Source organism: Poecile atricapillus, chromosome 2 (genome assembly GCF_030490865.1).
Source record: "Poecile atricapillus isolate bPoeAtr1 chromosome 2, bPoeAtr1.hap1, whole genome shotgun sequence".
NCBI classification, from domain to species: Eukaryota; Metazoa; Chordata; class Aves; order Passeriformes; family Paridae; genus Poecile; species Poecile atricapillus.
This window is the reverse complement of record NC_081250.1, coordinates 129,694,513-129,719,458: the sequence shown is the minus strand read 5'-3', so window position 1 is coordinate 129,719,458 and position 24,946 is coordinate 129,694,513. Positions and strand designations below refer to the sequence as shown.

Here is a 24,946-nt window from a genome sequence, read left to right as displayed (position 1 = left end):
AAAATGTAATTTATTTTTTGCATATGTACTTAGTGCATTATTCACCTGACAGTCAATACAGTTAATGTGTACTTGCCTTATTTGCTCAGTTAATCTGTCCAAAACATTGTTGCAAGCCAGAGAGGGTATGTACAGTATTGACGTATTTATCTAAGTCTGTTGGAGCTTCAATAAAATTGGTTTTACCAAGTTAGAGTGTCAGTTCTTTAAGACACTAGCAAAAACTGTGCATTTTGATTCCTATTTTGCTTAGTAATGAAGCTAACATGGACCACTAAATTAAGTCTATTTTTCTAATACACTTAAAATAGAAAAATATTACTTTGACCTTTTCAGGTGGATGTGTTCAGAGGAAGAAATGTTATCAGCACTTTGAATAAACTGGAAGATAGCAACACAAACCCATACAGCAGAGGTAATTGTGTATATAGTACCCAAGAAAGGGATGTAGCAATTCACAGATATGTTTCCAAGGTCTGTGAAAAACAAGGAACAATTAAAATCCCTGGATCACTAAGTCTACGTCTTGGTTATCCAAGCACCACACCATGCCCTTTCCTTAATGCCTCTCTTAAAAAGGGTCAGATTTCGTGCTATTAATGCTTTCCTTGAAAATCACTCCATTCCTTCTGCTCTCAAATGGCTAGAAATCTTCTTAGTAATAAAATTAAAGCCATCCATGGTCAGTTATACCATTGTATTACTCTTCCATAAAAGTACTGCCATATTCCTTTTGCTATTTGACTAGCTTTACCATCTAGCTCAAATGTTTTCCTACCAGGCATTCCCATTCTCTGGGCATGCATCCCACCAAACTGCAAGTCTTCTATTCCACTGCCATACAAAATATATCTCATTTACATGAGTATCCAAAGCTTTTCCTTGTCTGTTCTGCATTTGCCTAATTCTTCTGGAACATGGCTCATGAATCTTATTCTGGGCACCGAATAAGAGTGTCATCAGAAGAGATTCCAATATTGGTGTGCAGAGGGTTGTGACAAACACATAATGGTGGGTTTGTAATCAGTATAGAAAAGAGGACTCATTAAAGACTGAGAGCTGCTGTTCTGAAGTAGTCAGATGAACATAGGTGTGGTTATACGAAAAACTGTACAAGGATAACAATTAGAGATAGTAAGCTATTGCATAACAATATTCTAGTTCTGTATAGATTTTTTACTTATCAGAAAAAGAATCCTATTAAAACCTGATATAATATGAAACGGGCAATGTGTGAGAGTTGGGATTAGTGAGGGCAGATGTAATGCTGTACCAGCCAGCATCGGAAGTTTGAAAGCTTCTTTAACACAGGACCTTTTTCTAATATGCCTGCATGGACAAAACAGAGGGAAGAATTTCATGGAAGTGATTAGGGAGAGGAAAAAGAACTAGCAGAGAACACATGCTATCATTGATAATGATGTTACCATTGTGAAACTTATTTTACATATATATTATATTAATTGTATTATATTATATTATGTTAATCAGAATGAAGATACAGGAAAAGAAGTGGCCCTACAAGATTTGGAGAGATTAAGTCATTTTAATTTTGACTAAAATCCTTTAAAAAAATTTTTGGCCATAATCTATTAGTGATTGTGTATGTGGCCTTGGCTGATAGTCCAGTGCAGGAGTTACCTGATCTATGGCCTTAGCATGAAATGTGACACTTTTAGTACATGTTATCGGCAGCGATCCATCAAAGCATAATATGTAAGATTACCCACTGGAACCCGGTCATTTTGCTTCAAGTGATTTTATTTATAGTTTGTGCAATGCAGATGAAGCAGTGAATCTAGGCTGGCTGGCATTGGAAAACTTAAAAAAAATAAGCACCCTTCTTTTGGATTGTGCTTTGAGATAGAGAGGATACTGAATGTTGAACATCTCATGTTAAACAGCTTAATCTCATGTTGTAAGCTTTAAAGGCACACTTAACTCCAGGACACAGATCTGGCTGTTTGCTCTGTGTTTTGAGAGGGAGGCAGTATAGTAAGTGTTGGTGTTTCAAGGGAGGATGGTATTGCTTGTACTTAATTTATTTTGCTCTTTCTAACTGCTGTTTGGGAAGGAATGGCTTTGAACCCTTAATTGTATATTTTGTTTTTATCAGAGCACAGACCCATCCTGTCCTTTCTCACTCCCCCTCCTTTTCTCCTGCAGTCCTCACTTTACTGCTTTGTTCCTTCCCTCTTGCCTTTCATCTCCCACCCTGACAATAAACAGTCTGGAGATGAATCCAGAGAGCAGAAATAGCTCTGATTCCCTCCCCATCCAATACAGATCCCAATAAAACTTTAAAATGGCATCCAGATTTTTGCTCGGTGGAATAGGGTCTGTCTCTAGCACAAAAGAAAGCACACACCACAATTAGTCAAGGAAGGGGATTTTCCTCAAGAAATCGTCCTCACTAAAGAAAGTGCTCACTCCTCCATTAGAAGGAATGTTTTTGTATGAGGAAATGAGCTCTAGGAATGAAAGCAGCAGCAGCTTGGGAAGAGGTGGAGCTTGTGCAGAAAGGATGATGAAGACGCTAAGGATTAAGAGCCTGGATGCCTCTTGATGCACCAGGTATTTATATCAGTAATTCTCATTAGATTTAATGTGAATAACAGTCACAAATCCCCTGAGGACCAAGAGAAGATCAGATTCTTTAATGTTTCCATGAGGAATACTTTGAAACCTTCATAAAACATTCATATTTGATGGAAAGGAAAACCTACTTTAATAAAACATGTTTACCACTATTATACAATCAGCAGTTGGTATTTTATTTACTTGAGTATAACGTATAACATACTTCCATTGTTATTATATATTATTAGGCTAAGATTGCTTTACTTCATATTATTTGTTTGTTTATCTAGCATTAACAGTTCATTTTACTGTAACCTCAAAACTGAGCATTTTAACTAAGAAAGTCAGAATGAACCCAAGTTTACCAAGAATAGTTTCTTCTTCTTTCTCTAAGACCTTATTTATGAATGTGGTTCAATGGCAGACACAGAACTGAAGAGTCGCAGCAATTACTGGTTAAGGTTTATTTTACTGCCTTAAGGAAGTGGGAGTTAGTTTGAGGTCTTTTGTGCTGGGCACTGAATAAATGCATTTCAGAGGGCTAATTTTTTGACTACAAAGGTGTGTCACAAGACACCTGATGTTCACTTGGATGCTTCTGAAGGCAAAAAAATCCTGCAGGCTCTGTGCCTTATATGAAGATCCTGGGGGGCAGGCTGATAATACACCACAGCATGCAAATTAGCATTAGATGCCTAAATTCAAGCATCTTAATCCCATCTTTAAAATATTTGATGCTTCCAGAATACATCCAGGGACATTTTGCTTGTGACTGCATACCCTCAATGTCCTTTGGCTACAGAGTAGCATGAGACATTCATAAAACAATGCCCACAGCTACTTAAAAATACTCCAGGTTGCACATACACTGGTACCAAAATAGATACAAATAATTTGGAGAAGAGCAAGAAAAGCAAGCTCTGCTCCATAAAAACCTTCCTCTGTCTCAATCTAATCACCCTCCTGCAGTATTCCAAGTCAAACTCATGAGTACCTTTTGTTGATGAAATTTACTTATCATAGGTTATTTTTAACTCATGTGTTTTCATTTTAGAATTTGAGGATAAAATGTGTTCAAGCTCCTGTGAAGCTGGGTAAGTACAGGTGTGTGATCCCAGTGTTTTATATACCTTCTAATGGTTGCTGACATTGCAACCATTGTGAAAATAAAAGTAGTACACATTTAAAGCTCACATATCATGAGTAAAATCTGCAACACTTCTTGAGGAAATGTTAAAATGTTTAACATCCATGTTCTCAACAAGTAAATAACACATTATAGGGCTACATTATGACCAGATTATATCTATTAGTTACTGCTGTGCACCATGTAAATCTCCAGATTCCCCTGGGAAATGAGAAAAATCATTTCAGACTTCAATAACTAACAATCAGTTATTGCTCTGGGCAATAATAAAGCTGAATGCAATTACCTAAAGTGAAGTTAGCAGTGTAACAAATGAAATACAGATTTCTTTCTCTCCTAAAATAAATGTAGCATCTCCTCATCACACACTACTGCATGGTATAATAGGGTCTTCTAAACAGTGTTTAGTCTGAACAGCCTACTTGAGATTTGAAATATATGTGATTAAAACTTATATAAAAAGTTACTTTTTATGACATCACTTGCATGATTAGTGCTAGAAAAAGACTACCGGCTATGAATCTGAAAAAGTATATCAGTCATTCTAGAAAAACAGATTTCAAAAAAAGATTATCTGCTCCCAGTAGTACTCCTCTTTCCATAGTAAAGACAATTTACCCCAAAAGGGAAATAGAAATTTTCTGTTCATAAAATGCCTTTGATCTGATTTTTCTCAAAACACATTAGAGCTGTAAATGCAGCACTTCAGTCTTCATACTTATCCTACCTCCTGTCACATTAATTTATTATTTATTCTGTTAACATGAAAATGTTCAGTCTGTTAAGAAGGAAAAACTGGTTTTATTTTAATCTGATTTTTAAAGGAAGTGTTTGAGAACTTAAGTCCCTAGAAGTTAGAACTCTTCTTAACTTAGCACTAGATTGTATAATATAAAGCATATACATAAATGTTTGCAGGATGAAATTTTTTTGCATATAACTCAGGAATTAATAAAATTTCGATAAGAATGAAGATACTAGATACTGGATGAAAGAATAATATGCACAAAAATATTCATAACTAAGAATAGTGTTTCCATCTATACTACCTTTCACCTTATTATGTAGAGCAAGTATTAATTCTCCATGCTGAATTGTTGCTAATTATTCGCATGTACTTTGTCACTACAGAATTCAATTATCCTGGAAAAGATTTCACAGTAAAAAGTTAATCCAAATTCCTGATCTTTTGAGAAACCAGTTTTATATTTATAAATACAGATTGGGCTTGAACCACAAATTTTCCAGTTATTTTGAGCTACTCGAGACTTTTTTTTCACCTGATCTTTAAGAAAGAGCTTCTTATTATGTAATGGGGTGTTTTTTCATATTTCATCCTACACTGGTGTTGACATCTTTTAACAGCTCCTTGGAAGTTAATGACCCTCTTTGAAACCGTGTCCACTTTTTAGTTGTTGGACACTAGATCATAATATTACACGAAGCTCATTTTCAGTTATTTTTCAGGCAAAGAATACCTTTCTTGTTGTGTATTTATATAATGCCTAGTTCAACATTGTCGCTGTTGGACACGAAATAAATCACACAGACTCAGGTCAAGGTGTGGTGAAATGAAAGTGAAACTTTATTTCTTCTTTCAGAATTTACAGGTTTCTGACCATGGCCAGGGATTGGATAGTCAGGATAACACTTTCCCAACTGCATTGGCCATGAGAGATGTCCATCACAAGACATGTAACAGAAAGAATGTACACATATCTATGTTTACAGTTACCGTCCTGGGAAAGTCTTTAGAAACTATGTCAACAAGCTCAAAAAGCTGAGTTTTCAGGGTGACACAATGTAACATTAGTACTATCAGTAATGATGTATTTACAAATTGTGTTGAAGTAATTCCAGTCAGATCTGGTTGCCCTTCATTTTGGTACATTTTATTTGAATAGAGATATTGAAAAGATGGCTCACTTTGGCTGTACTAACTTTGAATATCCTTTTGATGTAATTTTAGCTTATGTTTAGATCATTATGATGCAAATCTCATTTTAAAAAAAAAAAAAAAATTAAATCCATGCAGCTATTAAAGCAAGGCAGCATCAAGAAGAGCCTCAATATACAGCAGAGAGGATAAAACATTAGAGTGCAAAACTGCATCACTATGGTTCAGTATTGTCTCAGTTAACTGGAACAATGCTTGGCAATTACTCGTAAGATTTGGGAAGTTCCAGCTTCTTACTGCCCTAATCTTATTCTACCATTGCAAAACGAGGAGGAGAACAGGGATGCTCCCTGTGAATGCTGTCTACCATTATGCTGTTAAGATTCATTGTCCAAACTCTGGTTTTGATAACATTTAGACACAGGGGAGAATGAAATCCACAAAGCCACATCTCAGTAAAGGGGAATTCAGGACCTAATTACCTTATGTCTTTGGACCCATGGCCAGCCAGGAAACATGGGCTATGTCTGTACTTACTTTAGTGGTTTGAAGTGCTGACAGAAAAAGCATCCACATTATTCTTGAATTCAGGCTGTGTAAAAATCCCATCTGTTTTCCCTCACAGGTGATGCCAGGATCTTTCTATGAAGGATCCTTCTGTCTTGTGTCAATCATTACCAAAGGGAAAAGGTGTTGGGATGGGCAGCCTTGCCAGGAACAGCATGCCAGACAAACAGCGAGTGAGCTGGTGCCTGCACGGCTGCAGAGCACTTGCCACCACTTCTGCTGTCATCCCTTCCGACCGCAGAAAGGGACCAGCAGCAAACACGGTCAAGGGGACGGTCCTGAAGCTGCTCTCACACTTCAGTGGCCTGTAGTCACAGCACATGTCGTAAGTAGGCAGAGGTTGTCAAGACCTGCTTTCTAATAGTGAATTTGTTATTAAACTTATTACAGAATTTTGTCAGTCCACTTGTGTTTGTGGGAAGAAATGGTGAAGGGTGACTTTCCTAGTAACAAATCAATAGAGCACACATTAAAGGTATTAAGAAATAGACAGTGAACCCAAAATATAGCTATGATTGATGATACACTTCTAATAAGGTTTTTCCTGGAATGACAGTGAGCCACAGATGCTTTAAGGTTTTTGCCAAAGCTCCAGTGAGGAATATAAACTCATTTTTAATGAAAAAAATGAGAACAGAAAGGTTGTTTAAAAGGCCAATGGCAAATAACATTCAGGATGGAATTAAGAGTGATAAGAATCCTCTGTTGTCCTGGAACCATTAAGCCATTTTTGGTTTAATGAAGCCAAACAAAGAATTACAAGTCATACTTAGGTGAAAAGCTTTATTCTGAAAACCAATATTTTGAAAACATTATGGCCACTGCCTCCAAATGATTCAATGCGGTCTGCCAAAGCAAAGCTTCGACAAAGTACATGCTTAATTGTTGGATATAAATTCATGTAATAAAGTAACTTCCAGGGTTAATGACATGCTTTAATTCTGACTTTGTCACTGATGGGACCATTTTTGGAATGAATCATGCACTTCTGTAATCTGTATTTTGGAAAGCATTTTGATAAATTAGGCAGACTGCAGCAGACAGCTGTAAAAATTATGTGAGAGCTGAAGGAAATGCCTAGTTGTAAAACTTCCCAAATCTCAGTTTATTAAAAGTACGCTTAGTCTGTGGTCTGATGACAGTATATAAGCATCTTCTCAGTGAAAAGATGCTGAAAACTTCTCTGATAGATAAAGACAGAAGAAGAGCCAATAGCTGAAAGATGGAATCAAACAGATTCAGATGAGATATCAGAAACAGACTGCTTTTTTTTCTTTTGTTATTATTTATTGTTTTTTGGATCTTAATTACAGATTAGACTACGTATAGGAACAAACCACAGCAGAAAAAAGTCTAATTCTCCATCTCTGCATTTCCACAGCTCCTTCGGAGAGCGTACAAGACATTTTGCTCAAACTTGTGTCCCCGTGCTCAGCAAAACTCAGCACAACAGTGAATTGACAAGTTTTCATAGCACAGCATATACAAATGATTAAATTATTTAACATTCACTTCTGACTGTAAATTATGAATCTGGGGAATATAGACAGCACGATACTGCTGTCTGTGACAAACTAAATCTTCTCTGAAACACGTGTCATGAGGAGTGAGACAAACCTTTGTAGGAGCCATACTTACTTTGGTCTGTATCATGTAATCATTTAATTAATTTTGTTAACTGTCCATGAAATGTATTAATTATATAAAATGAGATTTCAGGTCCCACCCTTGCCAGGAGAGGGTCCTAAAGATTCTGCTGTTGCATAACTGGGTGTAGGACAAAACGATCTCTGTTTATCCTACTGATGTGTTCAACTCCCTATTAGTTACTGGGACAGTGATGTAGAAAGGGGGATGGTGCATACCCAAGGCACACATCTGGGATGGGAGAAAATCAAGCTCAGACTTAATAGAATATTTTATTATTCATACAAATTGGAGGAGATTTCTCTGATAAACTGACGAGAACTGTATCAGCCTAGTAATTTGGGACACTATAATGCAATTTGGAGAGTCTGGATCCCAAATTATATTACAAATAATGTATAGAATTGTAAATAGGTTTTTGTTTCCTAGATGACCACACTAGTATTTGGAGGCAGAGCATTTCTTAGGTTAATTTTGTCATTGCAAAGCCCACATTCATTCCTGAAAGCTGAGCTTTTTGTTTAATATAATAGATAATAAATGGAAATGTAATAGATAACTATTATGCTGATACTTAGCAGCTAACCTTTTTTAAATAAAATAAACCAAACTAGTGTTACAGTAATTTTCAAAATATCCTATTTCCCCCAATATGAAATACATGATTGTAATTATCTAATTAGATCAGTAAATAAGAAAAGCTTCTTCCGCAACAGAGGTGACAGTTGTTCAGGTATAACAACTATATGTGTTAAATAGAATAATATTTGCAAGCAGAAACCTGTAGCAGGAAAAGATTTTATTATAATGCTTTATAATTATAATTATTTGAAATGCATTATAATTTAAATATGTATATAAATATATTTGAGGTAAGTGGGGATCTCTAAGTGTCCAGATTTGCTTCGTAAGACTGGGAAATCTGTGTCAAGTAGGAAATCTGTTAATGTAGAATATAACGGAGTGTTTTCCTTTTTTGTTCTTCAAGGTTCCCAAAAAAATCACAGCTAACTTCTGTCTTTTAATAGAGCCTGTTCCAAAGACTTTAGATGATTCCTATTGACTCAACAGGCTTTGGATCTGGCCCTGAAGTAGTAAAACCTTTGTGGAATGTTTATAGATAACCACTTAGTCCATGCCAGCTTAAAGAAAGCAAAAAGAAATAAATTAAATGCATCTTCCAATGACATAAGTCTCATGAAGAATTAACTAGGATAAGCACTTACTCTAGTTGGTGCACTGTCGATCTGAACAATGCAGACAAAAATAATAATTAAAACATAGCTTCATGCTGAGATGAAACTTTCAAGAGTGTCTAGTGTGTTAAGCTTATGATTTTTTCTAGTTTTGTATTTGCAAGCATAATTACATCCCAGAGGCAACAGGGGCTAGAGCTTGTCAGTCTCCATTTCCTGCTCTGATAGGAAATTAATTTCTTTACACAGAAATCCAAAAGTTGATGCCAGAGCAATAATAATAATGTAAACAAATCTTTTATTCTTTTAATCTGGAAAGCATAATTTAATGGCATAGTTGTATAAATAATGAAAATATCACATCTACTTCAGACAATTAAGGGTAAACTGAAGGTAATATTTAACGCAATATTGATTGACCGCATCAACAAAACAACGGCAGACATCTGTATGGATGATGGCAGCTAGGAAAATGCTACCAAGTCTATCAATACAGATTAAGTAGGGGTGGGATGGAGCAGACTTGATGGCTCAGAGTCCTGGTAATGGAATATGAAGCCTTTCACCTCCAGCACACTGACTTGAGCCAGCCTAGGTCAGTGTCAGTGAAAGTCATTACCATCAGATGGTTCAGTGAAATGGGTTTGTCCTAATGGCAGGCTGTCTGTGTCACAAAATACACCATCTATCATGACTGACACCATGTTGAGATTTTCAGCTGGAAGCCTGGAAGGAGAGAGGATGGGCTCCATGACCCTCCTATCCCTGCAGGAAGCATGGGTAAGGACAGCTGTCTGGGGCTATGCTGCAGGGATTTTAGGAATGCCTGATTTTAGGGATAGTGGTGTCAACCACTAACCCAACATACTGCAAGAGGAAGGTATTTGCACTGAAGAAATTAGAACTGAAATGTGAGACCAGACACGAACTAACAGGAAAAAATTCTAAGTGTGGGAGAAGCAGGATAGGAGTAGGCACAGCACACTAGCAGCATGAAGTTACAGTAGCTCTCTTTTGGGTGGATTTGAGAGAACCAGTGACATGTGGGGAAAGCAAAACAGGGCTTGTAAAAAACAAACAAAAAAAGAAAGCAGTGGAATCAAAATTCTTTATTAGGCAGAGGTGAGAAATGACATATAAAAGCTAAGTGAAAACAAGACAGGATAGGAAGAAAGGTTTTGAAAATGAAGGCAAAGTGTGTACAGAGACAGCATAAGGAGACATTGGAGAGATGCAAAGTGAGGAATTACATGGATAAAGAGATGAGCTAAAGTGATTATTTATTTCAGTAGCAGTTCTGGTTGGACATTAGAAAAGCAATATAGTATCTGTCAAAGTTACCAGAAATTACATTGTTAGGAAGTGACAGGAGCATGAAGAGAGTTTTAGCTTTTTAGTTAGATGGGGAATACTTTTAGAAGATGGGGAGAACTTTTAGAAGTTCTGAAGTCAGGTATTACCTGAGGGTCATGGAGCCCATCCTCTCTCCTTCCAGGCTTCCAGCTGAAAATCTTAACATGGTGTCAGTCATGATAGATGGTGTATTTTAAACCTGAAAGTTTCAATGTTAGCCTGAATAGTAGCCCCAGTCAAATAGCTGTTTTATTGGCAATATTGGCTGCACTTCAGGATAAGAAATGGGACAAAACTTCTTCTTGGTGATTGCAAGATTAATAGAATAAAAATAATTAAGAACATTGTTTCACATCTTTGAGTTTAACTTAGTGTTTAGACATACATTAAGAGACATCAGGATAGACAGTAGACAAGTTGTTGCACTTTGGGGAGATAGTTTTCTGTATGTTAATCTAATCTGTGTTGTCAACTTGGAACAAAGATGTTGAGCATCATTTCACAACCTTTTACCTAAACTAACTTAACTCTAAAAGCTCAGGAACAGCTTCTTGGAGCTTTGCAAAACATAAATAAAAAAGGAAACCTATTTTCAATGGGCTTAACTACACTTCTGTTAAAAAAAGTTTCACAAATCATAAACTTAAAAATCATTGCATATGATGAGAACAAAAAGGGACAGATTCTTGTCAAATTGTCAGAAGCCAAAGATCTTGTGAAAGAATGAAAACAGGAGGAAAGCCGGGAAAAGACAATGAAAACAATGGCTGATAAATTTCCTTTAGAAAATTGTGAGATAAAACCATGTAATTAAAAAAAAAAAATATATTTAGAGTTTTACATTAATCTGATCCAGTGATATGACAGCAAATATTGATGGGTGTGGCAAGGTCAACAAGAATCCTTCCCTGATTGACATACATTTCAGTTACAGTCACATAACAGTAATGGTACCTCTCTTCTATTACTATCTGTAAAAAACAGATTAAAAATATCCTAGGACATATATACTCCACCCAGTATGCTTCTAATCACACAAAGCACAGCAAGCTTGTCAGTAGCACTTCACTGTCTGAAAGTCAACTGCCCTTCTGACCATTCCATTCTGACCAGTGTGAATCCCTTCTTGCAGAAAAAAAATTACAGTGGGAAACAAACAATTTTCCCATAAAATGAGGACTGAGAATGAAGACATGAAAGAGTGAAACCAAAATGCTGAAAACATCCCAGTGGTTATAGAGCTCTTCTTCATGAAGTCATAATTCCTTATGGCTTCTTTACAGATTGAGGCTGCTGGGCATACTCTGGTTTATTACTTAGAAGAACAACTAAGTACCAAAATTAATATTGTGATTAGGTCAAATTAGGTGAAACTGAACTAGAACCAGATGCATTTTGCTACTAGGGCTCATGTGGACAAAGTCATCATTAGGAGGGCTCATATGAACAAAGTTCTGTATTATGTGGTTCACATAATACAAAATAATGTAGCCACAAACGCTGATCCTGTTATTTGTTAATGGAATATTTTTGCTTGTGATTTGACAGCCAAAAATCACATGTAATGTCTATTTGAATGTGATTGCTGTTTTTTACATAATACTATATTCAAATATCCATGAGCATAATAATTATTTGGGTTTAAGTGAATCATATCAAAATAATCAAGGAACCAAAATGAAGTATTAAAATACTTTACACATAAATGGTTGCTGCCCTACCATTAGGAGTACAGATGAAATAAAATTGCTGTTGAAAATTCTGAACACAGAAGTTGGAAAAACCAGAGAAGGTGCCAGTGGTGGGTGTACTAACTCCAGTCCCAGAGGAGAACAAGATTTCTTGGGAAGAAAACATAAGGTTGTGTCCGGTGACCTGCCATGTTCAAAGCAGCTAAATACCCTTAGTGTGAGATTTCTTGACCAAAGAAAAGGGTACCAAAAAAGTATAATTTAAAGCATCTATTCAGTCTGCAATGGAAATGACTGGAGAAAACTGTGGTTTGGTATACATGCCAGACACAGACTCTGAGTAATCAACATTTCTGCAGGCTCATTCTCCACTCTGTACGCATGTCATCTAGAAAGATGAGAAATTTCAGCTGGGTATGGCTTTCACTTCCAAAGTTGCAGAGGAAAACAAACGCAAATATTTCTTTTTCTGTGTATCTTTCCTTACAGGGGAGTGCTACACTTGGTTTTCAAGTGCCATTTTGCAGGAAGCAAGGCATGCACTTGCAATATTAATCAGTAAACTGTTCTGAGTGACTGGCTTGCTTCTTGCACAGAAGTAACATCTGTTGCAAAAGGCCAGGCACCATCTCAAGGTAGGCAAAGACTTTCCTGTTGGAATTCGTAATTTTCCACGTGTTCTCATTTTAGGACTTTGAATGCAAGTCCCGACTTGGCTTGTGATAAATGAAGACGACGGAACTACATGACTTTTACGGACCCTTCCAACCCAAACCATCCTGTGATTCTGCAATGTGAAAGTGGTTAATTGCTTTCCGCTCTGCAAGTCCGGAGCAACATTTCTGTTGGCAAGAAACTCAGCGGTATAAAAGGGAGAGGAGGATGTGAGCGGGGTATGTTGAACCACTCCGCAGCTGAGCATTCAGCATGCCCTAAAGCATCTTCCCTGAAAACCCTACAACACACTCAGCACCGCAAACAACCGGGAGCCGCCTCGCCGCCGCATGTGCCGCGGGGCCGGGCACAGCGGGTGGGACCGGGAGGCGGGGACGCTCGGGCAGGAGGTGGCGGGAGCCCCGCTAGCACAGGAAGTGGCCCCTGCGAGGGAGGAGGGAGAGGCGGAGCTCTGCCGCTCGGCCCGAGGTACCGCGCCGCGTCCCGGGGTGGGCAAGCGGCCGCGGCCGCCGGGCCCTCACGGGCGCTGCGCCAGCCCCGCCCCTCCCGCGCCGCGGGGGCGCCGCCATTGGCCCGCGGGCAGAGAGGACTCGCGCCGGCGGCGCGCGCGGCCGGCCCGCTGACCGCCGCGGGCCCGCCCTGCCATTGGCCGGCGGGAAGCGCGCGGCCCCGCGATTGGCCGGAGCGCGCTGTCAATCCGGGAAGCTCCGCCCCCGGACCGCGGGCTGGAGGGGCTGGGGTGGGAGGGGGTCGGCGGTGCTGCCGCCATTTTGGGCGTGGGCGGGAGTAGCTGCGGGGCTGCTGTGTCCGGCGGCCGCCGTTGGTGTTCCGTTTCATCGTACCGGGACCTCTCGGCTGCCAGGGCTGCTTTTCGGTGCTCGGAGAAGTACGACTCTCACTAGGCAGCCCTAGGCAGCCAAACTGTAGGGAAACAAACCCCTCACCAAGGTCTCCTCGGTGGGGCCGTGTTCGAGGCCTGGCCCGTGCACGCCAGCGGGGCCGAACTGGCCGAAGCGTGCGGTGCCTCCATGGGAGGATAGCTCACGGTTTTCCTTCGTGAGCACGACTGCTCACATGCTGGCGGCCCGTGCGGTGTGGTTGTGTGTGTGTGTGTGTAACTCTGTCTGGTGGTGAGGTGTTAGGGTGTCTGGAGCTGGACAGTCCGGTGCTGTGTGTGTGCTGATCCCCCGCGTGCAGCGCTGCTGGATGTGTTCGGCCGGCCGTGGGTGTGCAGTAAATCTGATCAACCCGGAGTGCTGAGCTGGCTGTGTTTGCCTTACAGGCGTGATGTGTTCCGGGTACATTGAACTTCTTTGTTTTCTCTGCAGAGTGCTCTGGTCATGCCTGTGGTCAGAAAATCCTGCACAGAAATATTTGAGAATATGTGAGCTGCAAAAACTTCTAAATGTAAACTGTTGGCAGGAGGTTCTCTGCCACGCTGCTCATGCGGCTCTCAAGCTGCTCCACCTTCCATCAGCCCACAGTTACAAGGACAGATCATAGTAGTTTTAGAAACCTCTGAAAGAGCTTATGGTGTAATTGGGCTGAATATACAGCACACACCTTCACACTCAGTAATTCAATTGCATGCCATAGATTTTGAGTTTGTTCCTGCTGGGGCCCAGGCTCATTACTAATCAGATTGGAAGGGTATCTGCTATTAAAGATACGTTGAGTTCTAATGCAGCCTTTGCTACTGGTACGTAACTTCTATAGGGGAAAACTGCGTAAAGTGATATTTGTGAGAGACACAAATTCTACAAATCCAGGGGAAATTTAACTGTTTCTTAAGTACTGCTGTTTGGCATGTCATCCTTGACTGAATCACTTCACTCTTTGATACAAGGCGGGCTGACCATTGTTCAGAAAATAGCTTGTCTGCTCGCCTAAAGAAAAATTTGGCCAGCTTTTTTGTTGACATGATTGTCTTTCATCATGCATAGATTAATACAATCTACCCTCTTGGACTTCTTTCTGTTATTGTGGAAGCTGGAAAAATGTAAGTCTACTTCGGATGTAATTTATGTATAGTTTTCTAGATAAACCTGGCTGAGCAGGAGTAGATGAGCACAAATAGATGACCTCAGGAGGTCCATCAACAATCTCGGGAATTCTGTGAATTTGATTTATGTAGCCAAGAAGAGATTACCACAGTGTTCTACAACTGACTTATTGTGCTAAAAGTAGTATTTTGTATCTGCAAAAACAATATAGAAAATACTTTTTCAATGCAAACATGGGAAGTTTTCAGACATCTAAGTTTTGAAAGATTACTTCAAATTTGATTACTAAAGCAGAGATGCTGGTTAACAGTGCTACAATTCCTTATGTATTTAGCTTTAAGTCTTACATTGAGTTTTGTACAAAGACGTATATAAGGCTTTTATAAAGTCATATAAACAGAATTATGCATTCCATTTTGGATACAAGCCACTGAGTTCCAGAGTTTATTACTGATCACATTGATTGACTAGGACTTTGCCGTATGTCTTTTCTTAAGAATATACTTTAGAGAAAGCTAATATGCAAGGAGATACCTACTTTCTTCATAAAATTGTGAGTAAAAGCAGTACCTTCATTACTGCTTTTTGGTTGGTTGGTTGTGTTTTTTTTCTATGAATTTGAACTCCCCAGACTAAGTTTATATGCACTGAAAGATGCTGCACTCACTTTTGCTCGTTCTGGATTTCATAGTTCTTGCTGTTAGACTCTGCAGCTTCTTCAGGTAAGGAAGCCAGTTTGTGTGCCAGTTTGAAGATCTACCTTGCTACTGGTCAGAAATACAGAATGAAATCTAGTCTTGTAAGCTAATATATTAACCTGTGGTACTGCCCAGAGTATCTTTAGGATTTACTTAATTCAAACATTTCAGCCAAATTCCTGCAGCCCAGTGTAAAAGGCATCTGAAGCTCAGTGTACTTTATGGCAGTAGCTCCAGAAAACAACCAGTTTTAGTAAACCCTATGTAGAAAACAAGACAAGTGTTGTTCTCTTTGGATTATATTTTTGCAGCGCAGTGAAGATACTGTCCTTGCATTTTTCTGTGAAATTTGTTTCTCTAGACCATGAATTAGTTTGGTTAGATAATTTTAAATACCTTTTCAAAATTAGTTGATACCATCAAGACTAGTTACTGTTAATTGCAGTTAGGATTAGAGTTCATGTGAGATTTTTGTCAAAACTAGGAAGTTGGATTTTTTTCCTTTGGACTGTTTCCATATTAATCTAAGTCTTGCATTAAGCAAGGCAAGCTGTGAATTATAGGAGAGGATAGGAGTGGGCTAATGTTACAAAATTGGGTCACCCATTGAAAAACCTAAACTGGTTTAATATTGTGGGGAGCTGTGTCACTCTGTTGTGAAGAAATAATGAATTATTATGTTTACACATTATGAGATATGTAAAGAGAGTGGAACATAGATGAGTGTAAGGTGTGGACAAAGAAGCCAGTGATTTCTATTTGCAGTATGAGTCTTCCCCCAGTCCTCTGACTCTCATACAATACTACTGTTGTAATGCAGTTACTCCTGGGAAACAGGAGTGTGAAAGTCAATGTTTTCTGACCCAAATTCTGCCTTAAATGTTTCTGCTCTTGTGTATTTTTTCATTTGCTTGCAGGTTTGCTTTATGTAAGGAAAAAATGTGAAGAGATTTACAGAATAAATAGTAGCTGATCATTTTTCAAAATAAAAAATGAAGTGGTTTTCAGTGAATGGCTATCCTCATTCCAAGTGAAGTCTGCAATGATTAAATATTAAAATGATCCATGGTTTAAATTAATATAAAAATTTTTCAGGAGATTATTACGAAGATTAACATTTTTAATGTTTTAATAGTTCCATAGTTTATCAATCACGTGCACAGTGAAGCTACTTTTAGTTAACAATCCTGATGATATATCACTGCAGCATTATGTGCAACATAAACCTCATGGTATGTCTGGTAGAGGAGATGAAGAAACAGTCTATCTTATAGCTGTTTAATAATCAGGTTTGTTCTTGAAGTATTTTTTGGCACACAAAATAAGCGGGTAACAATTTTTTTTTTCCTTTTGTAAAGAAAACAAAAAGGAAAAACAGTTCTAGAAAAACTGTGGTGTTTGCTGTAGAGAAAGGAGCTGTTGTTTCATATAATGACAAACATAGATGGTCACTGGTATGGCTGTGGAAGAATAACGAGTTCTTGCCTGTGTATTTTCAAATAGGACTTGCATTAATGCAGCTTTAATATCACAGAATTATCTGCAACAGCCTATGGTTCCTGATACATTTTTATTCTTTAGAATTATGTTTGAAGGTCATGGGAAAATGTCATGGAATCCCAGGTGCTTTTATATCACTAGCTGTGCACAGATACCCCTTTAATCAGTGAGTTGAGTAAATACTTGAGGCATTCCTGACATGGACTGCGCTAATTCCTTTGTTTCTCATTTGTTTTGTGTTTTTTTTGCCACAGGGCTAACAATCAGCATTAGTGATTTTTTGAGTTTGATTCTGCCTTTCTAAACATATACTGCAGTGATACAGTGGAGCTTTGCACAATACAGTTTATTCTGTTCCGGGATTTTTTGCAGTTTTAAGTATAACTCATGCATCATCAAAATATTGTTCATTCATGTGTTGTGATTGTTCTTGTCACCATCCTTCACTCAGTATGATTTACAATCAAAAAAGAGGCAGAATTGGGAAGAAAAGCTGACAAATTAGCCAATATAAACCCAGAAGGGCTTGTGAAGAAGAATTGGAGATAGGAAAGGAAGGGTGCAGTAGAAATCCAGGGCTAGATGTTGAGCTGGTATAATGCATAAATAAGGAAAGACTGTTCTGACAGCAGGAACTTATGGTGGAGAAGTCACAGCAGAAAGGACAAGTGTGAGAGGGGGAAAGAGCAAACGCTGGCAGTAAGGTAGTGTTGGGAATGATAGTTGGAAAGTTGAAGTCCAGAGGACAAGCTGAAGCACACCATTTTCTACACAAATTGGTTGTCAGTTATTAATGCTGTTATTTCTAGTCTTAGGTGAGACAAATTAAAAGTGGGGTTGCATTGTCTTTAGTTGGTTGCCTCTAGCCAGAAAGCTAAATTAATCCTCATGTATTTCTATTGAAATAAAATAAAGTGGAATAAAATAATAACCTTTTATTTAATGAACTGGGTTTTATATTGGGGAAACAGATTGGGTGGAAAATGTAGTAGATTTTGAAGTCTTAATTGTTTTCTCACTGGCTGTGCTGTGTGGTGTAAATGAAGAAAAGGTTAAGTTTACCCATGATAATTCCCTCTCACATTTAAATTATCAATCAGCCTTTGTAGCTTTTTGTGCTTTTATCTATTGTGTTTTCATTGTAATCTTTACATATGAAGTTCTCAATTCTACAAACTCTTATGCTGAAATTTATTCACAAATGGCTCTGACAGATGTACTCTGGAAGCCTTAAATGCTGTAGTTTAAGATGGTGCCAGCTGGTTGCTTCTCCCCACCCCTCAGATTGCAGTCTGTGTATAGAGGAGCTGGCAGTACATGCGCCTCAGTTCACTTCCCTCACCTGAACTCACATTTCTTTTAGGGTGCCATGTGCTGATGTGGAGGCTGGGAATCACATCCTGGGTCTTGGGCACAGAATATAACCCCTTTTGTTTTCCTTTCTTACAGCCTCCTAAACTGTGGAAGGAGATTAAGCACCTGGGTCAGCGACATTTTAAAGCCTCTCAGACACCCAGAGCTGCTTGATGAGACTCCTTTGTAGTTTTAAGTTGATCATGTTGAAAGTTTGTTTTTTTTTTTTAATTACCTTTATTTTCACCCTGCACCAAGTCATTGTGGAGGACATGTCCAGGCTTGGCTTTACTATATCACCACCTCTGCTTAAACTGACTTTTGTCCATTTTGAAAGTGATCATACCTTAAAGCTTATATTAAAAACCATAGATCTTTCTTTCATGTAATATGTATGCTATAGAAATTGTTTAGTAGGCGATATGTTGCTGTCATTTTGTGAGGAGCTGGTTACACTGCCTCCAATTAAGATTGCATCACTTACTTTACTGCTAGACCAGTTCTGTATTATTTATGCTCTTGCCAAAAGGAAACTGTTAACCTGAAGCAGTGGATTACTTGTTTTGTTTTTGTGTCTTGGCTGTCAAATGGAAAGCACAGTCTTTATATAGCTAACATATATATTTGATTAGGTCCTTGATTTACTGTTTCTCAACTAAAATTAATTTTAAAATTAAAACTGTACAGTAACAATAAAATGGATAAAGAGCTGGTGAGCTGCCAGCACTCAGAAGTAATGGCTGGGAGGCCACTGGCAATGGTTGAGAGCTTGTGGGGACTTCCCCCAGCGTTTGCATCAGGTGTAATGTGCTTGTCGTTTTGGTCAGTTATCTGTGTATAGACTGTAAACATGCAAGTAATAGTGGCAAAGGATGAATAGTTCAGTGATTGCTGGATTGATGAAGAAAGGATAAAGCTTAAAGCATGGATGAGACCATGGTAACATGAGTATATTAGAATGTAGTTTGTGTGCATGTGCCGAGGAACAAGGAATGCTAGATGTGTGTGCAGAATGGAAAACTTTTATCTTGTAAAGCTGTGGTTGAGGGAAGACTTAGAGGTTTGTGTAGACGAAGGGGATTCAAGTGCAGGGCAGTGTCAAGAAGGATTGGTGCTGCCTAGGAGAGGAGAGTTAGAAGCACGATTTGAATAATAAGACCAGTGCTGAAATGTTACATCTAGTTTTACTTCTGTGGAAAACATGTCCTGAAAAATTTGAAAGCATGATGAAGGTCTTGAAAGACACAGACTTAGTCCTGTTAGTAGAACTGCCCTTGAGAGGTGAGTTTGAGATTGGGTTCACGCTTGCCGTTGTGTTTCTGACCACACATCTGCCTTACCTCAGCCAGCTCTGTTAGCTCTCCCTCCCACCTGGTTGCTGCAGAGGCCCTCCTGCATACATGCTGCTTAGTGTCCTAGGCAAGGCTCTGCCGAATCTGTCTGAATTTGCCATTTCTTCATGCAGAGGACATGAAAAGCATTGTTTCTGTTTTGCTGTATACATATGCAGCATGGAAAGCTTTCAAGAGCATGTTTTTTCTACAAACTTGAGTATTATTTTAATGGAACTGCTAAGAATTGCAGCAACTAATAGTTTACTAGGTTGTTTTTTTAAAAAAAATTTGAGATCATTAAATGGTAAAGGCAAGGGTGGATGTTGATTTCCTTGGAATTTTTTGACATGCTATTTAATTTATGAATGAATCTTTCTGTAATTTGGAATGAAAAGGTTAATAAAGCGTTTTTTGATTGATGCTTACTTTTTATTCTGAAAGATAGGATAATTTGAAAGCCTGGGCTATTTTGGTATCTTTTTGTGCATGCAAAGCTAGAGACTAACAGGCTAAACAGGAAGGATATTCTGGAAAAAATATTATAGACAAAACCTACTGAAAAAGACTTGAAACTCTTTTCATTTTAAGAACACCAGTGGGTTAAGTAATACTAATAACTTCTGTTAGAGTAACAGATCATAATAATTTAAACTGACAGTTCCCGGCACACTTGCTAATATCTTTTATGGCTTCATTAAAATATATCTGAAATAATTTACAGAGCAAAGCTTCTGGGTGAATTCTTCCAGTTCTGCATGGTAGGAGTGCCTGTTTATCTTCATGCATGTTTATATAGACCTGTGGAAATTATGATGTAAATGTGGATGCTGTACTAAAACATAGCCATATATGCAGACTAAGGAATTCAAAGCATTTGTATTCTGTCATTTATTGCAAACGAGTACTGTATATTGTATAGGCTTAGTTCAATTCTATAATGTGACCATAGAAGGACACTATAGAATATGTCCTCTACCTTGAAGGGGACCTAGAAGGGGAAGGAATGATGTGTGGAGGCAAAAGCTCAGAGTGATGATTGTCTGACCAAACTCATCTCTTTTCTGCTTTTGAGCCTTCCCATTTATGCATTGTCATTGCTGGAAATAGTGAAGAGCTGGAAGGGTGTTTCCGTTGTACTATGCTGTTATTTGTTATTAAAATAAATTTGTAGGTCAGTGTGGCAACAACTAGGACAGCTGTAAAGCTGAGTGCGTGGGATAAAGTCTGCTAAAAGGTAAAAGAAGAGGAAACAGGTTCATTTTCAGAGTTGACCCAGTTAAACTTCTAAACTTAGTTACAGAGCTGTACTGCTGTTGGTACAGTAGTGGCCAGACTGGGCAATTGTAGCAGGAAGAGAACAGATCTGCAGTTTCTTGTGATGGTGGTGTGTTCTTAAGAAAACCAGTCTGAACTCATTTTACTGTATGCTCTAGAAGGTTTTTTTGTTGTTGCGTATCATCTACAAGGCTAGATTTCAAGCAGTGCAATCACCTTCTCCTAATAAAACTTGATGGCAGAAATATTCTGCTTTGCCTCTAGCCAAGGGCAGGACCCCTTGTCCTGGTTTGCTACCCCAGGACACCCCTAGTATTTAGAGAGATGCCCTCAGGAAATATGAGCAAATGGAGTGGATTGTCATCTGCCATTTTATCTCAGACTAGGTTCTTTAAGAAATGCTCACAAACTGCTTTTCAGATTATGTCTTTTAGCAGTCATATAACTATTCTGTTTGTAACTGGTTTGTGGTACAGGAATCTCTCATCAGAGGTATCTATTAGGCCAGAAAAGGCCAACCTTTAACACATCAGAATCCAGGATGTTACAAAAAGTGCCATCTCCTAAAGCAGCCGCCCATCAAAATGTGTTCCAGTTTGTATTTTACTAGTATTTTTATGGTAAATAGAATTTTACTCATACTGACTGATTCAAAACAAAAGGATACTTTCGTTTAACATGTCTCAGTGTTATTCTTTCTTTTGGCATTCTTCTGGACAATGAACCCTGAAGCAAAATCTCTTCTTTATGACACACACCTGTATGCTGTTCAGGAACGGAGGGAAGAGATGGAGATGCAGTCTCTTCCCACTCTGTTCCCATTAGTGGGAAGAGCCATGAAAAGAGCCCAAACAGGCATTTGCACAAATGGTTTTATCCAAAATCTTCATCTGCTCATAGGATGTTCTGTTTCAACTGATGCTTTTTTGCTGGTTGATGATTTTTCATTTTTCTGCCTTTCTTCCCAGCTGCCCTCCACAATTTTTTCTGCCTTAAAATGAGGCAAGGAAACAGTTTACCAGATTTTCTGATGTTTATCAAAGCTTATTTTTTCATTTGGTGCATATAAAGGTTTTAGCCTGATTTTGATCTATTCATTTAATTCAATCTTTGTTCAAGGTTCAGATTGTAGATAGATATTAATGATCTTATACTCCCCATTTTTCCCAAATACAGCATAAAGCTCCCAAAGAGATGGTATCGTGTAAGCTATTACTTTATTCTTTATCTTAAAAATCATTGCCTTTAATGGGATCTCAAGGTAGTTTTCAGGAGAGCCAAGTCTTGAGCAATTTAGATAAAATCTGCAGAGAGTGTGCTTGGCCTATTGTTTTGAACTACTTTGTAAACTACTGAGCTGATGTTATTTATGCTGTATTAAACTTTTCACCCAGTTATGGCCTAATCCTTCAGAACCAAATGGGACTTGGTTTTGAAAAGGCTGCTGTTAACATCTGTGGGTCTGTGTTTACTAAGCTGACTATTAAGCTCATTATTAGTGTTGTAGAGCTGAACTTTATGTTAACACTAAGTTAGCTACTGGTTATCCACTGGATTTCATCTCAATTTTAAAGAAAGTACAAAAAAAGATATATTGTGTTAAGGTTGATGAAATGCATGCCAGCTTTTTGTTCTGATCTTTATGGGGAAGATCTGCATCTGGATGAAGTCCTGTTTCATGTGTTCCAGTAAGACTCTGCTTGATCAGGGATGTTGGACCAGATGACCTACTATGGTCTCTTCCAACCTGACCGATTCTGAGATTACTGTCCTTAATCAGCTGTTAAATAATGAAGGAAAACATATATACAAAACACCCACCAAATTAAATCTCCTTATACTTCATGTTTCTTTTGCCTGGTGACTAGACTAAATGATTTTTTTTTAAGCTGAGTTGCTTTCCTGAATGCCTAATACAGCACGTGAAACAAAAAAAAAGGCATAAAACTGTTTTTCTTCATTCACAGATCAGCCTATTTATTACTTACTGAGCTGCAATAGCTTTAGAGAAAGGAAAAAAATGTGCATTTGTTCTGAATGCTGGGTGGAGAGATTACCCCTTAAGTCCTTTTGAGCACCAGGTTTAGTAATGGAACTAATAATTCAGTTTTGCTGAAGTGTTACGGTTAGGTTTATGTGGACTGAAGTATTATTTGCTGCTGTCATTTGTAGAGTGCTTTTCAACTTTTGCAAGCTTGCTCAGGGTAAGAAGGGAAGCAATCATTAGGCTATAAATACAGTGACCAGTTTTGGCAGTTACTGACTTGAAGTCGTGTGATGGGACATTGTGTTATGCTACAGTGAAATATGTTGCAGAAGGACACATTTGTCTGCTTCCCAGCTTTGTGCCTGTGTGGCATATTTGTGGATGTTTTCTCTTTCGGTTTTCAGTTATTAAGATAATTTTATTTGCTGAGAGTTGGGTTTCTGTTTGAAAGATAGACATATTAAAAGAAGGTGGATATCAATATTAGAATTAATAGAGAAAAATTAAGATGAGACTTAGCTTCACATACATACATGGTTTGTTTTTTTTACAAACAGTGAGAGCATGAAAAGAAAGGAAAAATTACAGCAGTTTCAAACTGTCTTGTTTTGAAATATTACTTCAAAAAAACTATTTCAGTTTTTAAATAATTTGCTTTGAAATCTTATGGTTTTAGTAGTCTTAAGGTAAGGCAAATGAAAAGAAAGTCACCGTAGAAACAAAAGCATGATAAATATGAAATTGCTTCCTTGTTCCAATTTTTGTGTGTGAATAACTTTAGAAGTTACAAGATTTATTTTCAATAAACATGATTGTCCCATTTTGCAATATTGAAAACTTCGTAGATGGTTGAGAGCTGTAGTTTAAGATGGGTATACTAAAGGGAAGGATAATCCCTAAATACTACTTCTCACTTGAGGAAGAAATCAGAATTTCATTTCCATCAAAAATGAGCCTAAGCTTAAAAATCTACAAATGAGAAATTAACAAGTGTATATAATTAAAGCATTCAGGCTTATAGCAAGGCCATGGCTTGTGGCAGTCCCAAGAAAAAAAGTAGCACTTAGGAAAAATAGAATTTTTGTCAGTTCCCAAAAACTAATGAGGGGAGAATAGAGGGTTTAATTTCTCATTTAAAGAAGGGAAGGAAAGAAGTCATTCTTTCCTTGCTGTAACACCTAGGAGGGCAAAACAGAGTTTCTGAGATTTTGGAGTAAGACTTTGGTAAAACCATACGGGACTTTATTGAATTTAAGAATGGCAACTTCATAATTTATTAAAGTGAAGTGCTTAGGCAGACTTAGCTGATTTTGAAACTTAAGGTCTTTGACCTCTACTTTATACCTGTTATTTAAGTTAGTCCCCATGTTATCAAAGGAAATGAGTGCTGAAGGGGGTATATGGTGGAGATCAAAGAGGGAGTAAAATTGCTGGGATTTAACAGAACTGCAAAAGTGTCTTCTGCTGATGGGTCGGTTACTGAGACAGAGCAAATAATTGTTTCTTATTATTGCTCTTAACTTGATGAACTTTTGAGACAGAGCTGTGTTTCATTCTGCTTTCTGTGGTGGTGGTGGTGACGTCCTCCCTAAACCTCAGGCCACAGAGGTGTCTACAGCTATATCCATCCTTGGTGGATCTTCTGCCTTGGGGCAATGAGTTTTTTCATTCAAGAGAACACACAGGGAGAACTCCCTTTTTAGTTCTGATTTCTGCCATAATCCCATGTCCTTCCCACTCCCCCCAAAAATGTTTCAGATTCTGAATAACAGATTCTATTATTTTGAAGAATGTTACTCTGGAATACTGCATATGGTATAATTTACTATGTAATTTTCCCTTTAGCAGACGTTACTCCTCCCTCTGTGAAGTACTACATTTTGAACTGTCTGGCAAGGCATAAATGAACCACTTGTATGCTTTATTCCTTCATGAACTTCTTAAAGGATATTTTCTTGACATATCAGTGCCACCATAGATTCATAAAAATGGGGGAAAAAGTCCCTGTTTGAACATTTGGAATTTTAAGATCTGTCTTCATAT

At 38.2% G+C, this 24,946-nt stretch overlaps 1 protein-coding gene across 2 annotated transcripts in view; it reads left to right on the top strand.

Annotated features, from left to right (window-relative positions):
• Window positions 1–13,144: 13,144 nt before the first annotated feature.
• The window catches only part of TRIQK (triple QxxK/R motif containing), a 58,838-nt gene continuing 47,036 nt past the window's right edge, over window positions 13,145–24,946 (top strand). Inside the window, exon 1 of one of the 2 annotated variants that reach the window (XM_058832026.1) lies at window positions 13,145–13,221. The gene's annotated coding sequence lies outside the window, so the exon portion shown is untranslated. The remainder of the gene's footprint in view (window positions 13,222–24,946) is intronic. The other variant, XM_058832025.1, reaches the window with a different exon arrangement.